The 16481-nt window shown below is 42.1% G+C and overlaps 1 long non-coding RNA gene across 1 annotated transcript; it reads left to right on the top strand.

Moving 5' to 3' along the window:
• Positions 1-8655: 8655 nt before the first annotated feature.
• Positions 8656-15455, top strand: LOC123138228 (uncharacterized). Its single transcript, XR_006468899.1, has 10 exons — positions 8656-8757; positions 8847-8977; positions 9064-9170; positions 9735-9839; positions 11124-11217; positions 11857-12269; positions 13136-13230; positions 13356-13452; positions 14352-14517; positions 15202-15455. It is a non-coding gene; the product is annotated as an uncharacterized lncRNA (long non-coding RNA).
• Positions 15456-16481: the final 1026 nt, after the last annotated feature.

Genomic DNA, 16481 nt, shown 5'->3' with positions numbered 1-16481 from the left:
AAGAATTTCAGAGTGAAGTGGAAAATCATCGTAACAAGAAAATAAAATTTCTACGATCTGATCGTGGAGGAGAATATTTGAGTTACGAGTTTGGTTTACATTTGAAACAATGCGGAATAGTTTCGCAACTCACGCCACCCGGAACACCACAACGAAATGGTGTGTCCGAACGTCGTAATCGTACTTTACTGGATATGGTGCGATCTATGATGTCTCTTACTGATTTACCGCTTTCGTTTTGGGGTTATGCTTTAGAGACGGCCGCATTCACGTTAAATAGGGCACCATCAAAATCCGTTGAGACGACGCCTTATGAACTGTGGTTTGGCAAGAAACCAAAGTTGTCGTTTCTTAAAGTTTGGGGCTGTGATGCTTATGTGAAGAAACTTCATCCAGATAAGCTCGAACCCAAATCAGAGAAATGTGCCTTCATAGGATACCCAAAAGAGACTATTGGGTACACCTTCTATCACAGATCTGAGGGCAAGATTTTCGTTGCTAAATTTGGATCCTTTCTAGAGAAGGAGTTTCTCTCGAAAGAAGTGAGTGGGAGGAAAGTAGAACTTGATGAGGTAACTATACTTGCTCCCTTATTGGAAAGTAGTTCATCACAAGAACCGGTTCCTGTGACAACTACACCAATTAGTGAGGAAGCTAATGATATTGATCATGAAACTTCAGATCAAGTTTCTACTAAACCTCGTAGGTCTACCAGAGTAAGATCCGCACTAGAGTGGTATGGTAATCCTATTCTGAAAGTCATGTTACTTGACCATGGCGAACCTACGAACTATGAGGAAGCGATGATGAGCCCAGATTCCGCAAAATGGCTTCAAGCCATGAAATCTGAGATAGGATCCATGTAGGAGAACAAAGTATGGACTTTGGTTGACTTGCCCGATGATCGGCAAGCCATTGAGAATAAATGGATATTTAAGAAGAAGACTGACGCTGATGGTAATATAACTTTCTACAAAGCTCGACTTGTTGCAAAAGGTTTTCGACAAGTTCAAGGGGTTGATTACGATGAGAATTTCTCACCCGTAGCGATGCTTAAGTCTGTCCGAATCATGTTAGCAATTGCCGCATTTTATGATTATGAAATTTGGCAAATGGATGTAAAAACTGCATTCCTGAATGGATTTCTGGAAGAAGAGTTGTATATGATGCAACCAGAAGGTTTTGTCGATCCAAAAGGTGCTAAAAAAGTGTGCAAGCTCCAGCGATCCATTTATGGACTGGTACAAGCATCTCGGAGTTGGAATAAACGCTTTGATAGTGTGATCAAAGCATATGGTTTTATACAGACTTTTGGAGAAGCCTGTATTTACAAGAAAGTGAGTGTGAGCTCTGTAGCATTTCTGATATTATATGTAGATGACATATTTTTAATTGGAAATGATATAGAATTTCTGGATAGCATAAAGGGATACTTGAATAAAAGTTTTTCAATGAAAGACATCGGTGAAGCTGCTTACATATTAGGCATCAAGTTCTATAGAGATAGATCAAGACGCTTAATTGGACTTTCACAAAGCACATACCTTGATAAAGTTTTGAAAAAGTTCAAAATGGATCAGGCTAAGAAAGGGTTTTTGCCTGTATTGCAAGGTGTGAAGTCGAGTCAGACTCAATGCCCGACCACGGCAGAAGATAGAGAGAAAATGAAAGATGTTCCCTATGCTTCAGCCATAGGCTCTATCATGTATGCAATGTTGTGTACCAGACCTGATGTATGCTTAGCAATAAGTTTAGCAGGGAGGTACCAAAGTAATCCAGGAGTGGATCACTGGACAGCGGTCAAGAACATCCTGAAATACCTGAAAAGGACTAAGGATATGTTTCTCATTTATGGAGGTGACAAAGAGCTAGTCGTAAATGGTTACGTCGATGCAAGCTTTGACGTTGATCCGGACGATTCTAAATCGCAAACCGGATACGTGTTTTTATTGAACGGTGGAGCTGTAAGTTGGTGCAGTTCTAAATAAAGCGTCGTGGCGGGATCTACATGCGAAGCGGAGTACATAGCTGCTTCAGAAGCAGCAAATGAAGGAGTCTATATGAAGGAGTTCATTTCCGATCTAGGTGTCATACCTAGTGCATTGGGACCAATGAAGATCTTCTGTGACAATACTGGTGCAATTGCCTTGGCAAAGGAATCCAGATTTCACAAGAGGACCAAGCACATCAAGAGACGCTTCAATTCCATCTGGGATCAAGTCCAGGTGGGAGACATAGAAATTTGCAAGATACATACGGATCTGAATGTTGCAGACCCGTTGACTAAGCCTCTTCCACGAGCAAAACATGATCAGCAACAAGACTCCATGGGTGTTAGAATCATTACTGTGTAATCTAGATTGTTGACTCTAGTGCAAGTGGGAGACTAAAGGAAATATGCCCTAGAGGCAATAATAAAGTTATTATTTATTTTCTCATATCATGATAAATGTTTATTATTCATGCTAGAATTGTATTAACCGGAAACATAATACATGTGTGAGTACATAGACAAACATAATGTCACTAGTATGCCTCTACTTGACTAGCTCATTAATCAAAGATGGTTATGTTTCCTAACCATAGACATGTGTTGTCATTTTATTAACGGGATCACATCATTAGGAGAATGATGTGATTGAGTTGACCCATTCCGTTAGCCTAGCACTTGATCGTTTAGTATGTTGCTATTGCTTTCTTCATGACTTATACAAAGTTCCTACAACTATGAGATTATGCAACTCCCATTTACCGGAGGAACACTTTGTGTGCTATCAAACGTCACAACGTAACTGGGTGATTATAAAGGAGCTCTACAGGTGTCTTAGAAGGTACATGTTGAGTTGGCGTATTTCGAGATTAGGATTTGTCACTCCGATTGTCGGAGAGGTATCTCTGGGCCCTCTCGGTAATGCACATCACTATAAGCCTTGCAAGCAATGTAGCTAATGAGTTAGTTACGGAATGATGCATTACGTAACGAGTAAAGAGACTTGCTGGTAACGAGATTGAACTAGGTATTGGATACCGACGATCGAATCTCAGGCAAGTAACATACCGATGACAAAGGGAACAATGTATGTTGTTATGCGGTTTGACCGATAAAGATCTTCGTAGAATATGTAGGAGCCAATATGAGCATCCAGGTTCCGCTATTGGTTATTGACCGGAAATAGTTCTAGGTCATGTCTACATAGTTCTCGAACCCGTAGGGTCCGCACGCTTAACGTTACGATGACAATTTTATTATGAGTTTATAAGTTTTGATGTACCGAAGGTTGTTCGGAGTCCCGGATGTGATCACGGACATGATGAGGAGTCTCGAAATGGTCGAGACATAAGGATTGATATATTGGAAGCCTATATTTGGATATCGGAAACGTTCCGGGTGAAATCGGGATTTTACCGGAGTACCGGAGGGTTACCGAACCCCCCCCCCCCCCGGGGGGTTAATGGACCTACATGGGCCATGAGGGAGAAGAGGAGGGCCGGCCAGGGCAGGCCGCGCGCCCCCTCCCCCCTAGTCCGAATAGGACAAGGAGGGGAGGGGGCGCCCCCCTTTCCTCTTTCCCCTCCCCCCTTTCCTTCTCCACCAAGGCAAGAGGGACAGGGGGCACCCCATAACACACAAGTTGATCTTCGTGATCGTTCCTTAGCCGTGTGCGATGCCCCCTCCACCATATTCCACCTCGGTCATATCGTAGCGGTGCTTAGGCGAAGCCCTGCGTCGGTAGAACATCATCATTGTCACCACGCCGTCGTGCTGACGGAACTCATCCTCGACACCCTGCTGGATCGGAGTCCGGGGATCGTCATCGAGCTGAACGTGTGCTGAACTCAGAGGTGCCGTACGTTCGGTACTTGGATCGGTCGGATCGTGAATACGTACGACTACATCAACCGCGTTGTCATAACGCTTCCGCTTTCGGTCTACGAGGGTACGTGGACAACACTCTCCCCTCTCGTTGCTATGCATCACCATGATCTTGCGTGTGCGTAGGAATTTTTTTGAAATTACTACGTTCCCCAACATAAGCTTCTCAGGAAGATGATTTTTTGAGTCAAGACACTGGGCACGATAGCCAAGCAGTGGGTTCTCGTCAGCCGGAGAGGTATCTTTGCAATAAAACCATGTCTGGTTCCAATCTTTGGGGTGACTCGGCAAGCGAGCATAGGGGAAGATAGCATCTCTTCTTCGTTGAATTGAGATTCCGCCAAGTTCCAAGCTGGGCCCATTCGTAAACTCATTTTGGCGGTTCAAATAAAAATATTCCCTAAACAGTTCAACACTGGGCTCCTCTTGAAGGTATACTTCGCAGAAAACTTGAAAGTTGCAGATGTTTGACACATAATTGAGTACGATGTCTTGAGGATGAAGCTGAAAGAAGTGCAGAACATCTCGGAAAAATTTAGAACCGGGCGGTGAGAAGCCCCGATTCATGTGGTCAGTAAAAACAATGACCTCGTCATCCTTTGGCTGAGGTCTTTCTTCTTCTAGATTGGGGGCGCGGTAATGCATGACCGTTTTTTCTGGTAAATAGCCGGTTTTCACAAAGTCTTTGAGCGTGTCCTCAGTGACAATGGAGGGAACCCAATTACATGAAGTGGTTGTCTTCGGCGGCATTGTGAAGACAGAAGCCTAAAAGAAAGAGCATTTTTGCCGGTTTAAGTTGATTCATTAAGCCGGAGGTAAAACCCTACAGTACATATTCAGAATGGCGGCTTAAAGGGGGCCTAATGACATATGACTAGCTTAGACTGGTGATGTAAGCTGCCATGACAATACTGACAGTTAAGATCTATCAAGAAGGATGACTGGTGATGTAAGCCGCCATGACAATACTGATAGTTAAGATCTATCAAGAAGGAAATTTTTTTAAGTGATGGACAAACAGATTTCACAGACTGAAGCTATAATTTTGGATTGGTGGAAGTTCAGAAAATGCAGTAAATTCTAAACCTAAAGCAGCATAGAGGAGTTCGTGTGCTCCGATGAGATCTTATATGAAGAAAAAAGTATTCTGAATTTAAAAACAAAGGCTAAAACTGCTACCGCACGAGTTCTATACTATATTCAGATTAGAAGCTACCGGGGTTGAAGAAGAAAGCCAAGAACAACTAAGAACACCGAAGAACAGGGCTAACCCTAATGCAGATCTGACACATAGGGAGATGAACACTTACAGATGCAGATGGACTGTGGTAGAGCGCCAGTGTTTTCTGGATCAGTCAGGTTGATGCAGTGGCCTGAGTTAATGCAGCGGTCGAAGGATGGCGGCGTCGAAGCTCGAGGCGATAGAGGAGTCGCGAGAGGAAGAAGAAGATGAGAAGGCAAGAGGGGAAAGTGAATGGAGGCTATTTGACCCTATTTATAAGGAGAAGGGTAATAGGTGGGCGCGAAAAATGAGGAGGCCAAAGAATGATTATCCAGCTGTTTGGATGCCTCGATTTTCGGAATGGTTATTAAAGATAAGGATCTGTTAAGATATATTGGATATTGTGTAAAATTAATGGCAGATGACGTCATGGAGGTTACCACAATCGCAGAAGATGATGTCATAGCGGGTTATGAGGTCTCGCACAAATGAAGAAGGAAGGATTTTTCTAAGTGTTGAAGATTGACATGAACAAGTTCAAATCAATCTGGGGCCTAATGTTGGGGATATGACTATTAGGTATGACCCGCCCAGGAGGGGCCGGGTTATACCTATGGTGGTTCATCAATACGAAGCCCATGAGGATACTGAAGATGACGGTTCATAGGCAAGGGCCCAAGGCCCAAGGGCGACTTAAGGCCCATAGGGATAAACCGCCATATGTGTATGACTTATATTGTAAGGCAAGTATATTTAGTCACCGAGCCGGACACGTTGTCTATGAGCCGGCCGGGACACCGTGAGCCACTAGGCGTCAACCTGTGTATATAAAGGGACGATCTGGCGGTGGTTCAGGGCAAGAAACAAGAGATCAAAAGCTAGGTCAAGTGTATTCGCTCCCTAGTAATCGAGACATAAGCAATACCACCTCAAACTGAATTAGGCCTTTACCTTCACCGCAAGGGGCCGAACCAGTATAAACTCTCTGTGTCCCTTGTCTCGTTCAACCCCTTTAAGCTAACCTAGTTGCGATGGCTCCACGACTAAGTCCTCACACTAGGATATCTGTCGTGACTATTCCACGACAATATGCTAAAAAGTTGATGTTGGACAAGGAAGACAACATAATGGGTTATGTTTTCCTATATCCGAATAGAAGTTATATTGTAAGGTATCATCCAACATGTTGAGCTTGCCTTTCCCTCTCATGCTAGCCAAATTCTTTGCACCAAGTAGAGATACTACTTGTGCTTCCAAACATCCCTAAACCCAGTTTTGCCATGAGAGTCCACTATACCTACCTATGGATTGAGTAAGATCCTTCAAGTAAGTTGTCATAGGTGCAAGCAATAAAAATTGCTCTTTAAATATGTATGATCTATTAGTATGAAGAAAATAATCTTTATACGAACTTGTGATGTGGAATAAATAAAAGCGACGAACTGCATAATAAAGGTCCTTATTACAAGCGGCAATATAAAGTGACGTTCTTTTGCATTAAAATTTTGTGCATCCAACCATAAAAGTGCATGACAACTCTGCTTCCCTCTGCGAAGGGCCTATCTTTTATTTTTACCTTCTACCCTCGTCCAAAAGTCATGGTGATCTTCACCTTTCCTTTCTACACTTTATCCTTTGGCAAACACTATGTGTTGGAGAGATCCGGATATATATATCCACTCGGATGTAGGTTTTCATAAAATATTATTGTTGACATTATCCTTGAGTTAAAAGGTTGGGAGGCGAAACTATAAGCCCCTATCTTTCTCTATCTCCGATTGGAACTTTGTACCCATAAATATCACGTGAGTGTTAGAAATTGTGGAAGAGTAAATGATAGTTGAGTATGTGGACTTGTTGAAAAGCTCTCTTAATGACTCTTTCCGATGTTATGATAAATTGCAATTGCTTCAATGACTGAGATCATAATTTGTTAGTTTTCAATGAAGTTTTTGATTCATACTTTACCTTGTGAATGAATTGTTACTTTGGCACAAGAAATCATATGACAATATATGTTGTTGTTCTAAAGATGATCATGATGCTCTCATGTCCGTATTTTATTTTATCGACACCTCTATCTCTAAATATGTGGACATATTTTTCGATATCGGCTTTCGCTTGAGGACAAGCGATGTCTAAGCTTGGGGGAGTTAATACATCCATTTTGCAGCATGCTTTTATATCAATATTGATTGCATTAGGGGCTGTTATTACACGTTATATCACTATACTTATGCCTTTTCTCTCTTATTTTATAAGGTTTACATGAAGAGGGAGAATGCCATCAGCTGGAATTCTAGACTGGAAAAAGGAGCAAATATTAGACACCTATTCTGCACAACTCCAAAAGTCATGAAACTTCACGGAGATCAATTTTAAAATAAATTAAAAAAATTGGGAGAAGAAAGCACCAGAGGGGGCCACCAGCCAGCCACAAGGGTGGAGGGCGCGCCCTACCCCCTAGGCGCACCCCTTACCTTGTGGCCCCCCGGCAGGCCCCCGACACCCATCTTCTACTATATGGTGTCTTTTGCCCTGAAAAAAATAAGAGAGAAGCTTTTGGGATGGAGCGCCTCCGTCTCGAGGCGGAATCTAGGCAGAACCAATCTAGGGCTCCGGCGGAGGGGAAAGGAGGAGGGACGCTGCTTCCTATGTCCGTGCGCTTCTTCTGGGGACGCTTCTCTTCCGCGGGTGCCGACACCATGGATCTCGTCAAGGTCGCTCCCCCTCTCTCGTCCCTCATCTCCTACCTGCGCCTCTCTCTCTCTCTCTCTCTCTCTCTGTCGATTTGGCACTCGTGGTTTCCGCACGCACGCAAGCGACAATCCTGCGCCGCCGTTAGTGAAGTTGATGCTGCTCCCTCTCTTCCGTAGGTGGTGTTGGTCCCCTCTCCCCCTCCCTGCGCCGCCGGAAGAGGAGCTCGTCGAGGGTCCGCGGCGGTCGGAAAGGAGGAGCGAAGGATCTCTGTCCGTGTGCTTCTACTCGGGACGCTTAGGGGTGGAAAGTGGCAGCGGATAATCCGAAATATCTGATATTCGTATTCGAGAAAATGCCTATTCGTATCCGAAACATCCGCATCCGAACCAAAATGGAAATGGTAATTATCCGTATCCGAATATTTTAAACAAATAAAAAATAAAATATGGTAGGATATTTTGACACAAATATGGATATGGAAGTAGATATATCCGTATCCGAATAAGATTATGGGAGGTAAATTTTGAAATTCTAGACCCAATATTCCAATTATCCAACATAAAAGCCAAATAAGTAGTTAACTTTTACTCTATATATGATTAAACTTATAAATTATTATGCATTAAAATAGTATTTATTCATAAACCTATTTATCATTGACTTATTGTATGTTATAAGTTGATTACTTAAGGTCGCATAGCAATCGAGTAATTTACTTAAGCAATATGTTGATATTATTCGTATCCGTTCCGAATCAAGAAAATATCCGATATGTATCCGTATTCGAATAATATCCGAGCCGCATCCGTATCCGATAACATCCGTATTCGGATTCGTATCCATTTTGAAAATATGAAAATGGAAGTGGTAAGAGCACTATCTGATCCGCATCCGATCCGTTTCCACCCCTAGGGACGCTGCTCTTCCCTTCCCTCTGGCGACACCATGGATCTCGTCTAAGGTCGCCTCGCCCTTCTCCTCTCTGCACCTCTCTCTCCCTCGATTTGGCAGTCGGGGTTTCCTCACGCACATGTTGCTCTGCTTGTGCAGTTTATGCTGCTCCCTCTCTTTTGTCGGAGGTGTTTGAGAACCAGAGGTGCAGCCGCGACGGCCTCACCACCGGCCAGGCGCAGCAGCACATCCAAATCTTTGGCCCCAACAAGCAGCTTCAGGCGAAGAATGTCTCTACAATGTTTATCCGCGCTCTCCCTTCCTGCGACCATGGGATGCTTAACTGAAATTATCTTTTTCTTCTTCTTTCTTTCAGTTTGGTGTGTGCAGCAGAGCAGGTTCTTTGGGGTTCATGTGGGATCCGGCCACATGGGTCATCAGGGACTGCCGCCATCATGGTCATCGCTCCCGCCCAGCTGAAGGGTAAGCTACTGTCACACGCTGCTCAAGTTCGTACCAGAAAAATCAGTTTTGTTTGCTGCGTATACATGAGGAGCCACGATTTCTGCTGATGTATGTTGCTTTCACTGGTGTGTACAAACTTACTTAAAATTCAGAGCAAAGTAACTATGTGCACACACAGAAAATACAAAAGTTGTTGAGATTCATGGCGTTTGGTGTAGTAAATTTGCCCCTTCCCTGAAGATATATCACATGGCATGCCAAAGGTTCAGACTTGATCTTTTTTTAAACTGAATTTCTACTGTTGCGTGTCTTCTTCAAGATGGATCCACACCAAGATTAAGCCATAGGAGACTTATGTTGTAGGCTTATTTGAATCAATTAATCTTGTCAACCATGTAAACTACGAGCGGTTCTTTGGAATGATTAATTTTGTCGACCTTGCAACCAAATTGTGTTTACCATAGCCCATTAGGAGACATATGTTTCAGCTTTTACTACTGCAAACTGTTTGTTCTAATCAGAACTAACCAGGGTAGGCGGCCGTGACTTCGTGATGTTGATGCTACTTGCTCTCTGCTGTAGGTGATGTTGGACAAACCAAGGTGCAGCCGTGACGGCCTCACCAACGGCCAAGCGCACCAGCACCTCCAAATCTTCGGCTCCAACGAGCAGCTTCAGTACAAAGAGGTCTCTACAAACTGTTTCCCTGTTTTTTAATCTTGTTCTGAGCAGGTCTGTTGTTTCTTTTTGTTTGTGGTTGTGAGTTTCGTATTTCAATTTGTTGGCTTAGTTATGCGAATAAAAATGCAGGCTGGCAGAATTTAATTTTGTTGAGGATATTAGAAATCGATGTACCATAATTGTATAAACAGTTTTGCATCTCACTGATATTGTTGTATAATCGATGTACAGTTGCCTAGGTTTATGTGTTGTAGTTTGTGTGGCTAGTGCTTGGTTTATGATGTAGTTTGTGTTCCTAGTGCTGGTACAGTTGGTAGTAGGATATTTTAGGCCCTTTGTTTTCTGAGTTTCATAGCCTAAATCTGTGATGACCTCGCCACCTCAACCCTAAGCCATGGTAGTGTGGGAGGTGAGCTATAATGACTTCTATGCTTTAGATTTTTTTTCCTTGTGGTACCAGTTCATTGTGTTTCAGACGATTTATTATTACATGTCTTGTCATGCTATTTGAGGTGAGGCTACACATATTAGCTGTTAATAAATAGATCATAGACTGGGATTGATGAATATAAAGGATCCTATTAGCTGGCGATTGTTCGCCAGCAAGTGTGGCATTTGCGAACTCCTGGGCTGGCATTTATAGTGATAAGAGTGATGGCATTTTTAAAAATGCATGGCATTTCTTTCTTTTTAGTAAAATTTTCGTTTGAAACTGCCATCTGCTGGATCTTGATAGTGTGGCTCTGGGTGCGTTCGCTGGGACCTCACCCCCAGCGAATGTTCACCAGATAGCTTCACCGAATATAAATGTGCTGAATGTACAATTGTTGTCTAAAATGTTTCCAGAGATGCATCTATATTTCTCATTGAAACTTTATATAAATGGTCATCCAAAGAAAATGTTTAGCTGTTTGTAGCTTCTTGCTGTGCTCTGAGTAAGCCAGTCTGCACAATTTCATATATAATGCAGTGCCACTATTTCATAGGATCTCCTTTCCAGATATTGCCCAAGTCATGTATAGGAGTGCGCTAGCACTGCTGTTTCTTGTAGTGTTTGCCTTGACTTGTTTGAACCACTTGCATTGAGCCCCTGATTCAATTATTATTGCCTCTGGAAACAAGTAAATCTACACTGTGTGGTTGTTAATCTTGCGCAACTGGGATTCCCTTTTTGACATGCTTAGTGCTCTGTAGGTCCATGTTATCCAGTTGAACCAACATGTGTACTTTTAAATTTGTTCCAAGTAGTTATAAATTTTGTAATGAGAAGTTCTCTTGATCCATAAGCAGGTTGGTCTTGTTGTCACCAGTGCTTCTCCCAGCTTCCTGCCTCTTGTTCCCCTTTGTCGTTGGTGCCCCCATCTCTGGAACTTCTCTCGGACAGGTAATACTCCCCTTCGTCGTTGTATTCCTTTGGTTGAGCTCTGATCTAGGATTTTTGCTTGCATCCTGCAATCATTTGAGATGGGTGTGCATCTTGATCTGCAATTGATAGTTTACCCATATATGTTCACAATTTACAAACGTAAATGCTCACATTTATCTATGGATAGTGCGAGCTTGTTGATTTGTGTATTGTATAATGTCATTGAATCCATCATAGCTCTCTGTTTATGCTACTACTCCCTCCGTCCCGAAATACTTGTCGGAAAAATGGCTACAATTAGGTGTATCTATAACTAAAATATGTCTAGATTCATCCACTTGTCCGACAAGTATTTCCGGACGGAGGGAGTATTTGTTTATCCTCACAATGTAAGAAAGCATGGGTTGGGAAGTCTTTTCTTTTTTACTCTGTTTTTAATTGCTTTCAAAAAGCATAAATGGATATCAGTTGAAGTTCCCTTAGTGCTAGTTCTATCAGTTGCAGCTTTCTAGTTATGAGTTTTGAATTGCTTTTTCTTTTCCTCAAAAGCTGTACTATGTGTGGTTCATGTTTAATTGATCTCTTGCTCTATGTTTGTTCCATATCTAGATACCTCTCTTTGAACTGTGGTCTTCTACATGCTATTCTTTAATGCAGGCGTTAATTGGGTCTATTCGAAGAGTAGCAGAAGAAAGCCTTTGAGCTTAGACTAGCCACAGTGGAGAGTAACATACACTAGTAACATACACATATCCCTAGAACTATATAACTACCTTCATAGTGGGTAGCAACATAAGTGTGGTATCATGCAAAGCTTCATTTATTAGGTTATAGACTCATATTGCATTGGGACATGTGATGTTATAGTAACTAGCTAAGTTACTCAAACTACCTCTCTCCTCGATGTTACTATTGAAGTTACTCCCACTAGCTAGTCTTATGCTCATGGACCAAGTGCCAAAGAATCCAGTCATCCAGTGAGCGAGATGTATGCTGGGAGAGGGAGGAGCTGTGACGTGATCTTCCCTGGCGTGGCAACACCCACTTTGCCTGTCGACCTCCCCTCGAAGGTATTTTGACCTTACATGTTCTTCTGCATAATCAATATGATTGAGTGCTCGAAACCCATGCAAGCAGGGTAGACTGCTCTAGTCCTTGTTCATTATATAACTTTTAACAATATCTTTTCCTGCTGCCTTGGTTTATGATTTTGTTTGTGAGGCTAGTGCTGGTACAGTAGGTGGTTCGATATCTAGGCCTTCTGTTTTCTGAGTTTCATAGCCTAAATCTGTGATGAACTTGCCACCTCCAACTGTAAGTCACGATAGTGTGGGAGGTGTGGTATGGTGACTTCTATGCTTTTGATCTGTTCCTTGTGGTACCATTTATTAGTTCCCTATCTTATCATGCTATTTGAGGTGATGCCACACATATTAGCTGTTAATAGATCATAAACTGGGACTGATGAATATAAATGTGTTCAATGTTCTAAAATGTCTCGACAGATGCATCTATATTTCCCATTGAAACTCTCTTTGTATAGATCGTCATCCAAAGAAAATGTATATTGTTTGTACCTTCTTTCTGCGCTCTTTGTAAGCCAGTCTGCACAATTTCATATATAACGAGTGCCACTATTACATAGACTCCCCTTTCTAGATATTGCTCAAATCATATAAAAGAGAGCTAGCACTGTTGTTTCCTGTAGTGTTTTCCTTGACTTGTTTGAACCACTTGCAATTATTATTTGGGTTGCTTCTAGAAACAAGTAAAACTACACTGCGTGGTTCTTAATCTTGCGCCACTGGGATTCCTTTTTGACATGCTTAGTGCTCTGTTGGTCCATGTTATCATGTTGAACCAACATGTATACTTTTTAATTTGTTCCAAGTACTTGTAAATTTTGTGACGATTTCTTCTCTTGATCTATGAGCAGGTTGGTCTTGGTGTCGTCGGTGCTTCTCCCAGCTTCCTGCCTCTGCTTCCCCTTAGTCGGCGGTGCCCCCATCTCTGGTGCTTCTCCCGGGCCAGGTAATACTCAAAACCCTTAACCCTAGATGTTGACATTTTGTTCCTGTTTGACATGCTTACTTTTAAATTTGTTCCAAATAGTTATAAATTTTGTGACAGCAACTTGTCTTGATCCATATGAGCAGGTTGGTCTTATTGTCGTCGGTGCTTCTCCTAGCTTCCTGCCTCCTCTGCTTCCCCTTTGTCGAGAGTGCCCCCATCTCTGGTGCTTCTCCCGGCCAGGTAATACTTTTAAAGCCCTAGAGGTTGACATTGTATGCCTTTGGTCAAGCTCTGATCTAAGGTTTTTGTATGCATCCTGGATGTGCATCATGACCTGCAGTCAATAGTTTCCCCATCTATGTTCGCAATTTACCAATGTCAATGTTCACATTTATCTATGGATAGTGTCTGCTTGCTGATATGCGTAGTGTATGATGTCATTGAATCCATGATAGCACTCTGTTATGCTACTATTTGTTTATCCTCACAATATAAGAAAGCTTCATCAGTTTGAGATCACATCCGTGGATTTAGTTCAACTTGTAGTTATGGTTTCTCGAGGAGGACATTCCTTATTTCTTCCTTGCGTTGTACATTTCTTGTTAGTTTTCTGGAGGCACTTTCTCTGTACCATTTTGTATCAGGGGCAGAGCTCTATAAGTCAGTCTATTAGCAGAACTGAGAATTTTCATACTTTGTGAAAATGTTAGCATTCTATGGCTGGATAGATGCTTGGTTCAATGGCATCACCAAGTCATGTTCTACTTGAGATCAAATGTTCTTGCTTTCCGCACGACTAGTGGCTTTTGACATCCTTTATGGCTTATCTACTGCTGGCATCAAAGTACATCTAACAGCATATGTTCTTTGACCTATTTGCACCTAAATGATGTTGATTATTTCCATCATTATCGCATTTAAAATGTGAAGCTATGTTATTGGAAGGCTACAAGTCGTGCCTATCTTACATACTTTGGCCTGTTTACGTGACTATAACTGTGTACTCAATTGTTTCTTCAGACGACACCTCTAGCTTTAAGTTCTATACCTCCCCTCCCATGTCCAGCTTTCATTTTCCTTCCATATCTCTGATTCCCTGTGACATTATGTGTTGCTAACCTCATGATGTGTATTTGCAGCAACGGGGAGTGCAACCATTGTAAGGAGCAAAATTTTTCACTTGAGGGAGCATTATATTCTGCTTGAAACTATGTGACAGACGTACGCTTTGGTGATGTCTCCCTGGCATGGATGGTGTTGACTGTGGCGACATCTTCGACATGGCTAGATAGATGGCTACCCATGGTTAGTTCTTCACCTCCTCATCCTTCTATTTTGTACAGTTCCTATGTATGGTTTGTACAATCTTGGATAAACCCTGTAGTGCTATCTGAACAGTGTTAGCTATCAACCATGTGTATGTGTAGGGCAAAAGTAAAACTGATAATAGTAGAATTTCTTTGTATATGTGTATCATTTTCGGTAAGTACCTTGATGCGTTCTTGGTTTGCTGCGCTAGCTCTTAGCTCTTGGTCTGTTGTGGTGTTTGATATCCTGCTTGTGGTATTTTTATCAAGTTCCACAAGTGGGGAATGATAAGAAAGCTTCATCAGTGTTTGTGATCACAAAGTAAATCTTAAGGAGAACATTCCTTGTTTGTTTTCTTGTGTAGAACATCTATTGCTAGTTTTCTGGAGGGAGTTTTTGGGTATCAGTTTATATCAGGGGCTGAACTATAAGTCGTTCCATTTGCACAAAATGTTACTATGGATCAGAGGGAGTAGCATTCTATGGCTGGATAGATGCTTGGTTCGATGGCATACCTCCATGTTGTGTATTTGGCATTTGAAGCACACACACACGACTGACCTATGTTATCATGAATTATATTCCCATGTCCAGCTTTCATCTTCCTTCCATATCCCCAATTCATTGCGACTTTATATATTTCTAATCTCATGATGTGTATTTGCAACAACGGGAGCGCAGCCACTGTCAGGAGCAGAGTTTGTCACTCAAGGGAGCAGAACGGAAGCATAATTGCTAGTACCATTTTGAGTTTTAAGTAGTTGTATTGCTTAGAATATATGATGGTTTGCCCAATGACACCTTGGATTATAGTTACTTTTTATGTAAAATGTCCGATCATAGGAGTATACGTTCTTCAAATCTCTGTGTTTTGTTACCTGGCAGTCTCTGAAGTGGTAATCTGGTTGGCTCCTTTTTCGGGGATAAATCCCAAAGAACCGAAATGAGTTGGTAATCATGCTTTGATAGGATGACATCCAGTGTAGTGATGTATCATCCTTGGTTTGGTGATTATAAATGAATGAATTCTGAATATCCACCCCCCTTGATTTGAAGTGCATGGATGTCGATTTGCTTGAGTTGGTGACCAGCTGACCGCCGTATCTTTTGTGCGTCTCAAGTGGTGTATTGAACCCGTGAGCTACTATTGGAATCAATGTCAATTGCTCCGTACTTATGAGTTGTCCCCACCATGGACTTTTTGATGCAATGAAACTCCTCGTCGATCCTTTTTTTTTTGCCTCGAAGGATTGAATTGAAAAGTACAATAGAAACACATGCTGTACAGCAAAAACAAGTGAACTTAGGGCATCTCCAAGTTTCTTTTGTTTTATAGGGAATATGAAAAATTAACAAAATTGGCTTGGTAGGTTAAATTTTGAAATTGTATGCATTACAAAATAATAATAACTCTAATTTTCTTTTTGATCAAAGAGAGAGGCAAATTTTGCCTGTGAAATGCATGCTCGTCCTTTTTCTTTTGACTAAGGCAAAAACTGTATTTCTCAAATAATGGCGAGATCATTTACAATAAGATCAGAAATGCATGCCCGTCCTTGCGACAATAGGCCGGCTATACATATTCTTTCTCGCTGAAGCCGCAACGAATAAAGTGGACGGGGCGAAACAAGGCCCAAGCCCAGGAGATCGACTGAGGCACTCGCCCGGGCTTCTGTCAAAATAGTAAGGCACGCCTGAGATCTGCCTAGAAACGACTCAGATTTAGGTAAAATATGTGCCTCTCACGGAAGGAAAAAAAAGAAAATATGTTTTTTTCCTTTTTCGAAAGGCACAGTTGTGTCTCTCGCGGAAGCAAATCCGTGCCTCCACGAGAACTAAATTTATGCCTCTTGCGGAAGAAATAAAAACATTTTTCCTTTTCCGAGAGGCATGACCATGCCTCTCGCGGAATTAAATTCATGCAGCACGAGAACTACTTATGTGCCTCTCACGGAAAAACA

This window comes from Triticum aestivum, chromosome 6B, assembly GCF_018294505.1.
Source record: "Triticum aestivum cultivar Chinese Spring chromosome 6B, IWGSC CS RefSeq v2.1, whole genome shotgun sequence".
NCBI lineage: Eukaryota > Viridiplantae > Streptophyta > Magnoliopsida > Poales > Poaceae > Triticum > Triticum aestivum.
This window is presented reverse-complemented; position numbering and strand designations above follow the sequence as displayed.